Source organism: Psammomys obesus, unplaced genomic scaffold (assembly GCF_907164565.1).
Source record: "Psammomys obesus unplaced genomic scaffold, mPsaObe1.curated_primary_1811, whole genome shotgun sequence".
Taxonomy (NCBI): Eukaryota; Metazoa; Chordata; class Mammalia; order Rodentia; family Muridae; genus Psammomys; species Psammomys obesus.
In genome coordinates this window covers 5,902,713-5,917,504 of record NW_026585987.1, presented here as the reverse complement: position 1 = coordinate 5,917,504, position 14,792 = coordinate 5,902,713, and positions in this window count along the sequence as shown.

Here is a 14,792-nt window from a genome sequence, read left to right as displayed (position 1 = left end):
ATAATTTTCCTCTTAAAAGTGATCTCAGTTTTTGAGATAGAATTATATATATATATATATATATATAGTTAGATATATTTCTTTAAATATATTTTTTATATATATTCTTTTTGAAGTATGTATCTTAAATTTATACATATTCTTTAATAATAATAATTAGTCTTTCATGGTGAAAAGAGGCAATAAATGTCTAAATGTATCAGAGATGTATATGTGTATTCAATAAACATTCCTGGAAACCATGAAGAAATCTACAAATCTGCCTGTTAGGAAATTGAGAGCCATCTAAGGACATAAGGCAAAATGAAATCAAGGTGTTAAAAAGAATTATTGACTAAAATGAATATAACAATGACTAAAAATGAATATAACAATGTTATATGATCAGCATATGTAATCTATAATAAAATAATGTGAAATGTGCAGATTTGAAAGGTCGAGTATCCAAATCATGAACACAAACCTGCACTAAACCAAAGAGCACAGAATGTTTGTGATTTATCAACTGTGTATTAAACAGTGCATCCTTATTATAGCTGGGGCTTCCTTTCCAGACTGATGGAGGGGTAATAACAGAAGGGCCACGTTCAGAGAGGGTTTGGAGAAGACAGCGAAACTTGAGTTTGGGGGGCAGTTTTAGGTTTACAATTTGTTTTGTCTTTAATTCTTTGCTATGAACTGATGCTGGGTGGTCATTGTTTGACTTCCTACAGTGATTTCCCTAAAGTACACACTAACTTGTGGGAAAGGCATGTGGACACTTTATGCAAAGGAAGCTATAAATCAAGAAAATGGAGAGCCTTCTGCGATGCAGTTGAGTTAGTGGTATGCTGCATAGGAAGAAATGAGCCTCTGGGGATTTTCCCCCATGTCAGCGTATCATTCACATATATTAGGAATTATAGCAAAATTAATTTAATCAATATACATTGAACACATACATAGTCATTTGTACTTGCCTTATGGTAATCCATGCACTAGCAAAGGCATAGATTTCATTTTGTGACATAAGCACCTTACAGTTTTATTTTCTAGTGACCTTTCATTGGAATGACTTTGTTTTTAGTGGGAAGATAAATGTGAATTTGTGTTGCAAATTACTTGTGTGCCTGAAATTTTCATTCCTCCCTCTCCCAAACTCCCTGCTTGCCCCTGTCTCTCTCTTTTCTTCCTTTTTTCTTTCTCTTCTTCCTTTTTCCTGTTCTTCCCTTTTCAGCACTAAAGACTGGATTGAAGGCCCCGTAAGTGTTAAGTGTTCTTTTGTTGAAATATATTCCCAGGCCTCTTTCTAATTCTTAGTTTGAGAAAGGGCCTTCACTATGTTGCCCAAGCTGGCCTTAAAATCATTTCTGTAGCCCAATAATGCTTTATATTGGTGATGCTTACACTTTAGCCTCCCGAGTAGCTGAGATTATAGATCTGTGCTACTAAACTTGGTGTGGTTACTTGAATAAGAATGGCCCCGTACACTCATATTTTGAATGATCAGTCATCAAAAAGTGAAACTACTTGAGAAGGATTAGGAAATGTCGAGAGAGTGTATCACCGAAGATGGGAACTGAGGTTTCAAAAGCTCATGGCAGGCCCAGTGGCTCTCTTCCGGCTGCTTGTTAATCGAGATCTGCAACTCTCAGCCACTTTTCAGTCCTTTCTCTCTGTGTATGCCACCATGCTCCTCACCATGATGGTAATGGACTAAACCTCAAAAACTGTAAGAATGCCCCAAGTAAATAAAGTCTTCCATAAGAGTTAGTGAGGTCATTGTGGCTCTTCACAGCAAGAGAACACTGACTAAAGACACTTGGCTTAAAAAAAAAACCCTATTCTGTTTGATTAAATATTATTAAAAACACAAATTTTAGTCACAGGAGTAAAAGAATTAATCAGAAGGATTCTTCTGTAGTCCTTCTTTTCTTGGGAACCTGTCTCGATGGGTTATACATGAGGGCAGCAGGCATTTCTATCATCTCCTCACTTCTATAACTGTTGTGGCTGAGGACTTAGCCTTTGTAGTGTGGTTTATTTGGCTTTTGTTTTCCCATTTCTACCACGTAACTAAACATCTTTGATTATGTCAGCCTCACCTTGCTACTATATGTAGCTTCTTGTGTGTTTTGCTCACATCTCAGATGCTTGAAAGCCATCTGAAATCACTCTAAGACAACCAAAGAATCCAGGCTCCCTGTTCTCTGCATTTCCTCTGAATTTCCCAGCATGCTCAGTCTACACTGGAACATAGACTTCTCATTGCTTTCATTACTTATTTTTCTTTTGTGAAATTTTGTAAGGCAGACATAAACTGCATGCCATTACACGTGTGATCACGTCTATAAATGAGGTCCTTAAGATCTCTACTACATAGAAAGGGTTGTCCTGTTTGTAACTGTCTCTGCTTGAAGTATTTAAAGCTTTATGAAAAAATCAAGTATGCATTTTGCATTTTACCTTATTTTTAAATGTGTGTTAGTTATTTAATCATTTTGTCAAATGTGTTTTGATAATAATATCCCAACTCTCTCAGATTCCGCCAAGATTCGCCATTTCTTTCCTACTCACCCAATTTTTGCCTTTTACTTTTAATCACTAAATTTATTTTGAAAATCATAAAACTTCTTACAAAGGAATATTATCCTCGACATATATATATTTCTCTGAACCAGTTTTTTAAACCCAACAAATCCAAATTTTGCTGCCCATGTCTTCTTGGGTGTCTGGCTTTCCTTTGAAGTATGGTCACCTCTCTAGAAGCGATCAGTCACCAAAAGGTCCTCAGTTGGGAGTGGAACTTTATGTCTGCCTTCCCTCTCTAAAAGGGGACTTGGTGCGGCTTGAGCTTGCTCTTGTGGATGCTGTCACAAGCATGGAGTTCCTATATTCACATGCTCTGCTTGCCCAGGAGACTCTGTTTCCTTGCACGTATTCATTCATAATTTCTGCCTCTTACACTCTCCTTGCCCTTTCTTCTTTATCCCTGAGTTTTGGAAAGAGGGGATAAGATACAGATTGCCCATTTGGGGCCGAGCATTACAGACTCTCAGTCTCTATACCTTGGCAAGTTGTGAGTCCCTGTTTTAATAACTACCTGCTGTAAATACAGTCATCGCTAATGGGGCTGACAGATGCACAGATCTATTGGCATACCAATAACCCATCAGTGCTTAGTTTAACGCTGTGTCCATTTATCAGGATAGTTATATGGGCAATCTGGCTACAACATCAGTCATATGATAGATTGCTACTGTTGGTTTGATAGAGCTGGATTGTTAGATTGGTAACTCCTTTCTACTTTCATTTTTGTCCCTTCTGAAGTTAAGCACTGGGTCCAAGTTATTAGTCTTTAATCAAGGGTTGACGAGCAGCTGCACTACCCAGCTAGAGAACTCCAAATAAGTTCTCAAGCTTCAAGGCTGCTTCTTTAAGCTGAGCCCCTTAGTAGCTCAAGATAGTTTTCACAATTCATAATGAGTAATGATGTCTGCTGTTTTTAAAAGACAGTATAGTCTGTAAAGACTGCCTCTATTGTAAAAAGTACTGGTTTACGTTTTTAAAAATTCACACATAAGTATTCTACTAAATCATTTTCATGCCACACTTTCCCACTCTCAACTCCATCTCAATGTTATAAACAAATTCAAAATAAAAGAACACGTCAAGATTGAACAGGAAATTGAAAATATTGTGTCAGTGGTATAGGCCTGTGATAAAAATTCATTTTAAGGCCTATCACACCTAAAAACGTAAATAGTAATGTAATGTAGTTGGTGGTTTTTATCTATTTATCTGCGTTAATTACTAAACTAATGATATTCGCTCAAGAAGTAACACATTTGGAAAAAATTCTGGAGTTGCTTATAAATTGCCTCTGGGTTTAGATAAAAACTGGAAAAGACAAGAGACACTGGAAAATGTTAATGAACTAAAGATGAGATAGAGTAAGAAATACATGGGCATGAGATATATGCAGAAAAAGAAAAGAACTGTGAAGAAATTAGTCAAAAATGAAATGATTGGAAATTCTTTAGATGTCATTAAACTGTATCTAAACCCTGGTTTTTAGGTTTTTTTCTGGGAAGGGTGGGAGAGGCTGAGGCTTTATACAATATTTCCACTTTATTTTCTGCCCTTTGGACTAAAACCTTAAGCATCCTTTTCAGCTACTTAGCTGTTTTATAGTCTTTTTTATTCTTAATAATTGAACCATTATAAATGAGAAATTGTTAGTTACATCAGAAACAGTGATTAGGGTAATCCTAATTCCTTGAGCTGTATTTTACATCAGGGATTATGATTATTTGATTATATTTTAAATAAGATAACAACTGCTGCTGACTATAACACCAGCAACAAATGTATATGTACCTACACACACACAACACTGTATGAATCAAAGACCTATTTCTTCTGGCAACACTGGTAAAATGTAAGTGGCAGATACTGTATTAGCCGTATTTTTGCCTAATTCACAAAGTGTTCGCATACCCAAAGCCAAAAACCTGCCATGGTGGTTTGAATAAAAATTGCCCCCACAGGATCATATATTTGAATGCTTAGTTAACAAGGAGTGGATTGGGTTTTTATGTTTGTTTGTTTGAGGTTTTAGGATTCAGAGGATTAGGAGGTGTGGCCTTGTTACAGGAAGTGTGTCATGATGGGGGTGCTCTGAGGTTTTAAAGGCCCAGGTTGTCCCTCGGTCTATGGATCAGGGTGTAAGAGTTTCAAACATTGCTTCACTGCCCCCATGTTCCTTGCTCTGATGATGATGGATGAACCCTCTGAAAATACAAGCAAGACCACAACTAAATGCCTTCTTGTACAGGAGTTGCCTTGGCCACAGTGTTTCTTCACAGCAATAAAACTTGACTCTGAAACCGGTGATATAATTTTGGGATTATCCCAATAAATTATAGAGAGCCAATATGAAAAATTCATTTTTATGCTTAGAGATCTGGCTCTAGTTCATAGAAATAGTTTTAAGATTTTTCTGTTTGAGAAAATATACAGATAACTTTTTGCTGTTCTATCAGCAGTAATAACAAACAGAGCTAATACACAGTAATGCCTTTCAGGTGAAAGGTACTGTATTTGGTAGCTCATAAGTTTAAATCTTTTTTTAATTGAATTTTTATTTTTATATTAATTGCAGTTTATTCGCTTTGTATCCCAGCTGTAGCCCTCTCCCTCATTCCCCCCCATCCCACCTTCCCTCCCTCATCTCCTCCCATTCCCCTCTCCAAGTCCACTGATAGGGGAGGTCCTTCTCCCCTACCATCTGGGTCTGGCTTATCAGGGCTCATCAGGACTGGCTGCATTGTTTTCCTGTGTGGTCTGGCAAGGTTTCTCCCTCCTCAGGGGGAAGTGATCAAAGAGTCAGCCACTGAGTTCATGTCAGCAACAGTTAAAAAGTAAACGTTTTTCAACTTCAACTATTTTTCAAAGTAGCTGTTACATGTATTAACTGTGCTGTGAGTTTTTAAATTTTCAAGTTCTGTGTGGAAATAATGGCAATGGAATGAGAAAGATTGTAAAGAGAATGAATTAAAAATACATTTGAATAAAACAACCCATATAAATTGTTTCAGAGGAATAAAACAAAACAAAAAAGAGGTTTCTATTGCTCCATTAGAGCCCCCATTCCGCCGAGAATCATCATTTTCTTATGCCTATGTGTCCCTGACATGATGTTCAGCCTTTGTTTGGCCCATAGCACTGAAATTAGCCAGTAATGGATTGGAAACGCTGTTGTCCATTTCCCCCTGGTATTTGTCATACTGATGAGAAGACTAACAAACCTACTGCCTTTGTGAATGAATTTCAAAAATAAAGACTTTGGCAGTAAGTTTTACTTGGTTTCCATAACAAGTTGATAATGTCCACCAAAAACCTTGATATAGAACTCTGTTGTAAATGGTGAGTTTATAGTTATAAGTAGCTAAGAATTTAAGGATGAAATCATTTTGGATTTAGACGAGGTCCTAAATGCAGTGACTGTTATCTCTATAAGAAGAAAAGAGGATACAGGAAAAGAGAGAAAGCACAACCATGTGAAGGTGGAAGTAGGTAAATATAAGAGTTATGTTATTAAAAGCCAAGAAATGCCATGGCATCCAGAAATTGAAAAGGGGCAAGAAAAATTTTTTTCTCAGTGATTCTAAAAGATGGCATCATCCCTCTTTTCATTTCAGATATTTAGCCTCAAGAATACCTAGAGAAAAGGTTTCAGTTTTTTCCAGCCTCTAATTTGTGGGGCTCTGTTAGGTCAACAGGAATTTCTCTTGTGATTGCAGACTGATATCAGCTATGACTGCAGTCGTCTGAAGCTTGAGTGGGTTAGATATGAAGAATGATTCAGTGCCCTCACTGGCAAGTCACAGCTGGCTGTTGGCTAGGAGCTCAGCCACACCTGTCACCTGGGAGGCTCAATCAGTTTTCCCTTGAACTACTTTCCCTTGAACTACTCAGGTGTCCTCAATGTGAAGGCAAACTTCCAAGGGTATTTATCTTAAGAGAGGGTGTGTCCTGAGAACCAGCTTCCAGGAGCCCAGGCAGATGCTGCAAGCATTTAGATAACTCATCTCCAGGAATTCCTGAGTGTGCCTTCCATCCCGTGATACTCATCAGGAAGCCACTATCTTTAGCGTAAGTTTTTTTTTTTTTTTGTTCCTTGTTTTATTTCGGTTTATTTACTTTACATCCCAAGGGTGCCCCCTCCCTCCTCTCCTTCCAGTCCCCCTTCCCCCCTCTTTTTCTGTACAGAAAAGGGGAGCCCTCTGCTCCCCCATATCAACCCTCCCCAGCACATCAAGTCAGATCAGGACTGAGCATATTCTCATCCCCTGATGCCAGGCAAGGTAGTGCTGCCAGGGGAAATGATCCAAAGCAGGCAATAAAGTCTGTGTTAGAAACAGCACACCCTCCACTCCCCAGGTGCCCACAACTGTGAGCCTGTTCGAAGCTTCAGACATGAACTTTAACTGCCATTCACTATATTCAATTGCTATCATACTATCTACAAAGAGCAAGAGGACTTTGTTTCTCATTCTCATTTCTTCCAATTTTTCTTTTTGTTCCAACATTATCCCCTTCCCTTTCATCTCTCCAATCCTCCCTTCTTCACACATACATCTCCCTTTCAAATATATGGCTTCTTTTTCTTTGAATATATATATATATATATATATATACAGATTCATATATATATATATATTTATGAATCTGTATATATATATGTGTGTGTATGTATGTATATACAGATATAATATTTATTTTAATATGCATAAAACCTGATGAGTCTGATTTTGTTGTTTGTATGCATGTGATTTCAGAACTGATGTCTTTGTATTTAATAGCAAATTATGGGGCTCATCTCTAGGAGATGTTAATTCTCCCTCTCTCAGCAGTCATTGTTTATCTGTAGTTCTTATCTAGAGGTGGGGCTCTGAGATTTTTCCCTCAGTACATTAACATGGCTATTGCTATTGTATTGTTCAAGTTTTGTTTAGACAGCCATTTCTACGAATCATAGTATCACAGCAGATGACCTGGTCCTCTGGCTCTTAGAATTTTTCTGCCTCATCTTTTGCAATTTACCCTGAGTCCTGGATGTAGGAGTTGTTCTGGGAATGTATACATCGGAGCTGAGCTCCCCATATTCTGCTTGGTGTTCTTTGATTTGTGGTTTTCTTTGAAAAGAAGCTTCTTTGCTGTGGGTTTAGAGCTACACTTACTTGTGGGTATATTGTTAAGTGTTAGAATGTAGTTAGGAATCTTCTGGCCCAGCAAAGTGGCAATAGTAGGTTCTCTTCCAAATTCTATGACTTCACTGGCCCTGAGTAGCTGGGTAGCTTTTTAGTACCAAGTATAACTTCGCTCCTGTTGAATGGTCTCTAAGTTCAGTTTGAGGGCTGTTAGTGATTGCAGAGTTGCAAATGCCACTATTGCACATTGAGGATATATTGCCACATCTGTCGTTGTTATGGTTTATAGACATCACAACTGCCTAGAATTATTGATTCTTCCCCTCCACTTCAGCTTGCCTAGTACCATCTGTTACTATGAAAACTAGACCACAGGAAGGAGGCTTTACAGCTTGAATCATCCAAGTCCTGTGTCCTAAGTGTGTAGTATCTTCAGCAACAGAAATGTTCTTTCAACCTCTGAGAGGCAACTAAGGGTAACAGCAACAGCCTACATTGTTTTGAGAGTTGCTTGGACAACCCTGACCAACAACTCCAGTGGAGGTTTCCTGTGGCTCTGAGTACTATCAACCTAAGAGGCATAATTTCTTTTAAAACATATAAACATATACAAATTATATGTGTGTATACACTTGTATGCATTATATTGTAAATAATTTTAGACAAATATAAAATAATCCTTGAGGCTTAATGAACCAACTTTGCTGCTATTTGTTGCTCCTTTCTCCTTCTGTACTGATTTCTCCCCTCCCCAGTTAGAGTCTCCCACTTCACTTTTTCCATATCCCTCCTTCATATCACCTATATCCTCAGGCAAATGACAATTTCTCTGACTTTCAGTTTTCCTTGTCTGCTGGGCTCTGAAAACAGTTCTGTCTTCCTTATAGCATTATTTCTTTAAATGAAATGCTGGTATGGGAAAATTCTTGGCTGATGCTGAGTTATGCACACAGACACAAATATTGTACATGGAATTTGACTGAGAAAACTACTATTGATTGCACTTTTAGTGCAAAATGTATAGTATTCGAGATTCCTAAAAGGAATTACAGTAATCTAGTACAGAGACTCTGTAAGGCCTCTGTGACTTGAGTATCTTAAATCTTTTCCCATAGAATTGTGATAAAAATGCCATCTTCACTGGGATGCTATAAATACCTAATGTACATATTGCACATGCTTAATTTACAAAAAGAACTTGGAAATGGTTTATTTTCAGCATATGATCAAACCATTAACTGTTAGTATTAAGTTGCTACAGTTAGCGATAGCTGGTAAGAAGTCTGAGTGCTTGCTGGGATATTTTTTGTTGAAGAATGTAGACTCCAGTGTTTCTTTCTGAATACATTCCATTAAATTATAGCTTCTGTATATATTAAAGTAGAAATGAAAACTTCGAGAAGGCATGAGGAGTTTTCTCTTGTATTTGTTGTAGACTTACCAGTGAGTATCTAAAATTTAAAAAGAAACATTTTAGAACTACTTTCATTGTTTTCAAAAGCTGGTGGTTAAATCTTTCCAAGTCCAATGAAATTAAAGATTAGTAATCAAGCTATGGAGTCTGGAGTTGAGGCACCATGATTTGAATCCCAGTTTTATTTCTTCTTAAGAGTTATGACTGTTGAGCAAATTATTTAAGCTCGTAAAGCATCAATATCTGCAGCTATTAATTAGAGAAAATAACTACCTTTGGAACAAAGTGACAGGAGTATTAAATAAACGCATATCCCTATTGTTATTGGATTAACTTACAACAAATTCTGCAGTGCTGCCTTTTAAGTTCCTCTAATGGCAGATTAGATGCAGAGCTGAAGCTTCCGGAGTAGAAAGTATATTTAAGTAATATATGACTCAGTTTTCTGGATGCCGGTCTTATAATACCTCAACTTGCCAAACAAATATTTCCTCAGAGAAAGGTGTTCTGTAAAAGGAAAAACTTGAATGGACATGACCCACATTCCTTTTCCTTCCAGAAGATTCTCTGGCCTCGTCACTTTAATCCAGTGCTGGGGCTGCTGTACCTGCGTTGTCTTTATTTAAGGGCAGATCATTTTGTTACCTTTCCATGTTCTTACAAAGCCTTTGCCATGTTGCAAACGTTCATCTCAGGGATTCCCAGACTTCTTTCCCAGGGTATACAAGGTGTAAACTGTGTGATAACTAGTAAGTGACTTTTGGTTTCTAGAAACAGGGAGTTTGGAGTCGGTAACAATTGGGTGGCCCCGCCTGAACATATTCAAGGATTACCACTGCCGAAGTCTCTGGCAGCATCGTGCCATTTGAAGCTTCCCATCTGCTTTCTATTTGGAGGATTCTTCTCAAGTCAGCTCTAATGAACTAAAACACAAGATGATTTTTTAACCTAACAAAAATCACATTACCAGTTTCACAATTATGGTCTGAAGAGGACTGCACACATTTTGAAGCCTCATTCTTAAATTTTCAGTGAAGGACTTTATGGAGCACACCAGCCCTGGTACAACTTTGTAAAAACTAGTTGATGGCAAGTATTTCAAAATCTTCCTCTTTTGACATAAACTATAATTTTTCACTTTGCTTGTGTAACATGCAAACCTCAAAACATGCAAAAACTCAAATAATGAAAAAGATCTTAAGAGCCCTTTCTTTCTGTAAGGAGTGTTGTGAGAGGAAGTGGCTAAAAAAAATAGGCTCAATATGATAAGCTATTTACTTATCTTATTTTAATTACCACAGTAACTATAGATGGTAAAGCCAAATAAACATGAAGACATCAACCTTCAAAGATTCCTTCGCTGGCCATTAGTTCCTCTCAGCAAAGAAACAGTTCTTAATTTGGGCAGATCACAAAGTGGTTCCATAATAGCCCAGCCTTTCTATTCACTCTTGTCTGAACTCTCTTAGGGATGTCTGGTACACATAGTCATTGTGTTGCTTATAAGAAACTATCCCTGTGAATAGTGGCATATGATCTGGAGGCTTGAGACCAGGAGGGAGAAAATACTTGAGCGCTTTGTCTTTACCAATGCAGTAATTTACAACAGGTTAAAATTTGCCAAATCTATGAGGCTTGATTTACTTATAAAGGGAGATATATCAGAACAGCAGCACTAGCCTGAACAAAATACCTCAGAACTAACAGAAGCAGATGAAGGGAAGAGAGGTTTATTTTGACTCATCATTGTCAGAGGGCATAATCTACTAAAGGGCTGACTGGAAGAGAGGCTTCTTTATGGCAACAGAAGTTTGTGGCTGCCACGTCTCACATCTTGGAGGATCAGGAAGATGTGATCTTGAACTGGAGCCAGAGGTAAACATCTCTTTCAAGCTTCCCCAAACTGTGCATGTCTGCTGGGTAGGCCACAATGATTCCAGAACCTTCCAAAATATCTCCACTGCTGAAGACCAAGTCTTCAAACACATGAGCCAGTGATACACTCAAACAACTGTAATAAGAAAATATCTAGAATAGCAATAAAAATATTAAAATGTCCTGTTGCTTACCAATCAATCCATAGTTTATAGTAGGAACTAGAAGGGTTTTAAAAGAACTTATCTGAGGGCTGGAAAGATGGCTCAGCACTGCTCTGCTCTTCCAGAGGTCCTGAGTTCAATTCCCAACAGCCATCTATAATATGATCTGATCCCCTCTTCTAGTGTGCAGGTCTACATGCAGATAGAGTATTCAAGCATAAAATAAATAAATATTTTTTAAAAGAAAACATTATTAAAAAAACTTATTTGAAAATATATAAATCAAAATTGACATACATATATGAAAACAACACTTAACAGAATTTTGTTTACATTAATGTGCAAATTAGCAGTATGTCATAACTTACTCAAAGAGAAATCCCTTGTTCAGACATATATATAGACAATTATAAATGCCAAGCTAAAGAATTCAAAGACATACAACTGATCAATACTTTTAGGATATTAGTTATGTTTATTTCTACTCTAGTCCCTGTAGGGAGAAAAAATTCCATTATTCCATTTCTCTAATTTTAAAGAATTACAAAATAGCTCAGCTAATGAAAGCTAGAACTTACTCTGGGAAGGTGCATCAACCAGTATGTCCAATAATCTTTCTTTTTTGCCATGTCAGGTTTTTATAATGATTTTCCTGTCATATTCCACACTATACATGATTGTATATAATAAAATAATAGCTAAAAATTTTGATAAGCCTTTCAGCTAAGCAGATTACTCAGTTATCACAGCAACTCTAAAAGGAACAAGAATAATCTTAAAATACATAAAATTATGGACATTCAAAAATGTTATGTTAACCATTTATTTCTCTTCACTAAGGGACAATTAATGACCAGGAAAGAAGACAGTGGTGGCATAATTGTGCCCTTCTTTTGGGAATCTTATGACTCTGATGAGTGGAAGTCTGGGTAGAAGGCTCAGACTCTAATTGTGTGTTAATCTATCAGTTTAGAGGTCTTAGTGTTTGATCATGAACTGTCATCCAACCAGTGATGTCTACTCTGAGTAACCTACCTGCTAGTACTGTTTGCCTTCTATGTACATGACAAAGAAGAAAGCCCAAAACACTTTCTAAAAACCCAAGGGTTTAGAAAAATGATTCTATGAAATGTTGTCAAATATGTATCAAATTGTTCATGTTTCTTTTCTTTCCATTCTTCACTGTAACTTTGCCCTGCAGTTCAGATAGCACTCTTAACATTTCTTCATGACTTCTATGGACATGGCAGTCAATTGTTTATCCTTCTTTAAAGCATGTTTTATGTAAGTTTTGTGGGGAGATGGAAATAGTTCAAAAGTGAGAACATCAGCCAACCATCACTCTAAAGGGCCCAGCTGATTGCTCCCTTACAGTGTACTCAAGGAAACATTTTTCCATATTCTTCTTTTAAGTGGGAATTCATTCACTATCCCAGTCTCTTCTCTGCTACCTAAACGGTCAGCTTATTCCATGACTTCTTCCATTCACAGGATGGAAAGGGAATGACATTAGCAAACAAGGGAACCACATCTTTAAGAGCTATAGATGCATATAGTGCTTAGTCATTTAATTTATCAGGTAGAGAATGCAACAGGGAAAGAAAGGAAGGAACAAGGCAGAGGAAGAGTAGGAGGTCCATAAGTACAGGTCATTGGTGCTGAATCCAGATGATCCAGAGAGCTATACAAAGCAAGCTACACAGACCAAGAAGGGGAAGAGTCAATGCCAAACCCAGGCCTGGGCAAAAAGTGCCCACTCCATTCTGGTGAGCTAAATGCCTTAACAGGAAGTTGCCACTTCTCAGGAAGATCTCGCCAGCTTTGCATCTACTAATGCGGTAGACAGTTGTGTGACATTTAACAACCTTGCATTATGTCTTCACTGATTTGCCTGTAGAAGATCAATGAATGTGCCTCGTGTCTGACGGGCTAGAACTGCGAGGTCGGGAGAAGGCCAGGAGCTTGGGAGGCTCATTTGTCTGTCTTGTACCTTCCATTGGCTAACTTCAAAAAGAATGCGCCTTATCCATTAATGCTCGCTAAAGGAGAAGTGATCTTTTAGTGAGCAGAGTTTTATGGACTATTACATGGCCACTGAGGCATCACAGTGCAATTTTCTCATCTCCTTTGAACTCAGAATGGCTGATCTGGAAATAGCATAAGCAAAGCCATGTGGAATGGAGTGTTTAGAGAGGATGTGCCTTGATGACTGATGCTGCTTTTTTTCTTCTTCTTCTTTTTGTCTTTTTAAACATATCTGACTATACCATCTCAGGATAGCAGATATTTTAGACCTAGTTAGAAGGTGGGGTGAGATATTGGTCAGACTTATGATTCAAACCAATTATTCTGGGTTAAAGTGTAGTTTATAAATTTTGATGTGCTACATAGATGGTAGTCACATCTGGGTTTAAAGGCTAAGAGAATCAGATACCCCGGAAAGACCTTGGGTGAAGCAGTTATATAAAATCATGATGGTTTAACATGATGTCAAGGCTTAACAGGCAGCATAAGCCTTGTCAACATTCAAATGGGTTTCCAAGTGGTATTACAAGGGGACATCTGGCATCCTGTGATAATGACTAAGAATTATTAATTTTATGGTAATTTCTACTATACCGATGTCCAAGAGCTTCTGTTAAAATTCCCCAAACTATGTGGCTTAAGATATTGGAAACCTGTTGTTTTGTTCTGAGGGTTAGAAGTCTGACATTGGAAGTCTGAGATCAAAGTTAGTGAAGCTATGCTTTCTCTGCTGATTTCAGGAAAGAATTCTTTGCTGGGTCCTTCCTGTTGGTGTTTTCCAGAACGTAGGGTTATCATTCACTGTTTTCATATGAGCTACATCTTCCCTATGTCTTCTCATATTCTTCCTGTGCATTCCTAACTCTTGTTACAATTTTCTCTTTTCATAGAGGTAGCAACATTATTGTAGGATCTACCTGGAGGATCTCATTTTAATGTGACCATCACTGTAATGACCTTATTACAATGACATCACATTAAGGTTAGGTCCCCAATTTATTTTCTAAGGGACACAGTTTCTAACCAGTGGGTTATACTACAACAGGTCAGCATTGTCAACTTTTTAACTAATGCTGTCCAATCAGAAAAAGAAGCATGCGATGGCTGTCAAGTCGCATTTTAAAGCTTTATTTATTTTTGATGTATATAGTGTTTTGCCTGCATGTAGGCCTGTGTGCCAGAAGAGGCACCAAATATCATTATAATGGTCTGAGCCACCATGTGGTTGCTGGGAATTGAACTCCGGAACTTTGGAAGAACAGCCAGTGTCCTTATCCTCTGAGCCATAACTCCAGCCAGATAGTTGTCAGGTTTAATAAGCAAAAACTGAGACCCAGTTACATTGGTCTTTCAAATTAATAAGACTTAATATGAGATGAGATGAGATTGCTTTTAAAAAATACATTGTTTCTATGAAGCACAAAATTGACTAGGTGAGCTGTATTTTCTCAGGCAATCCCCACAAAGATCCCGTTTTTCCTCCTGCTTTCTAGTTACCGTTTCTCCCATTATAGCAGAAGCAATGGCCTCTCTGCAGAAAATCCTGCACTAGGAACTTTGTGCTTTATGGGACAGTTGCCAATGTACAATTGGTATTTTATTTGACTGAGACATTTAGCA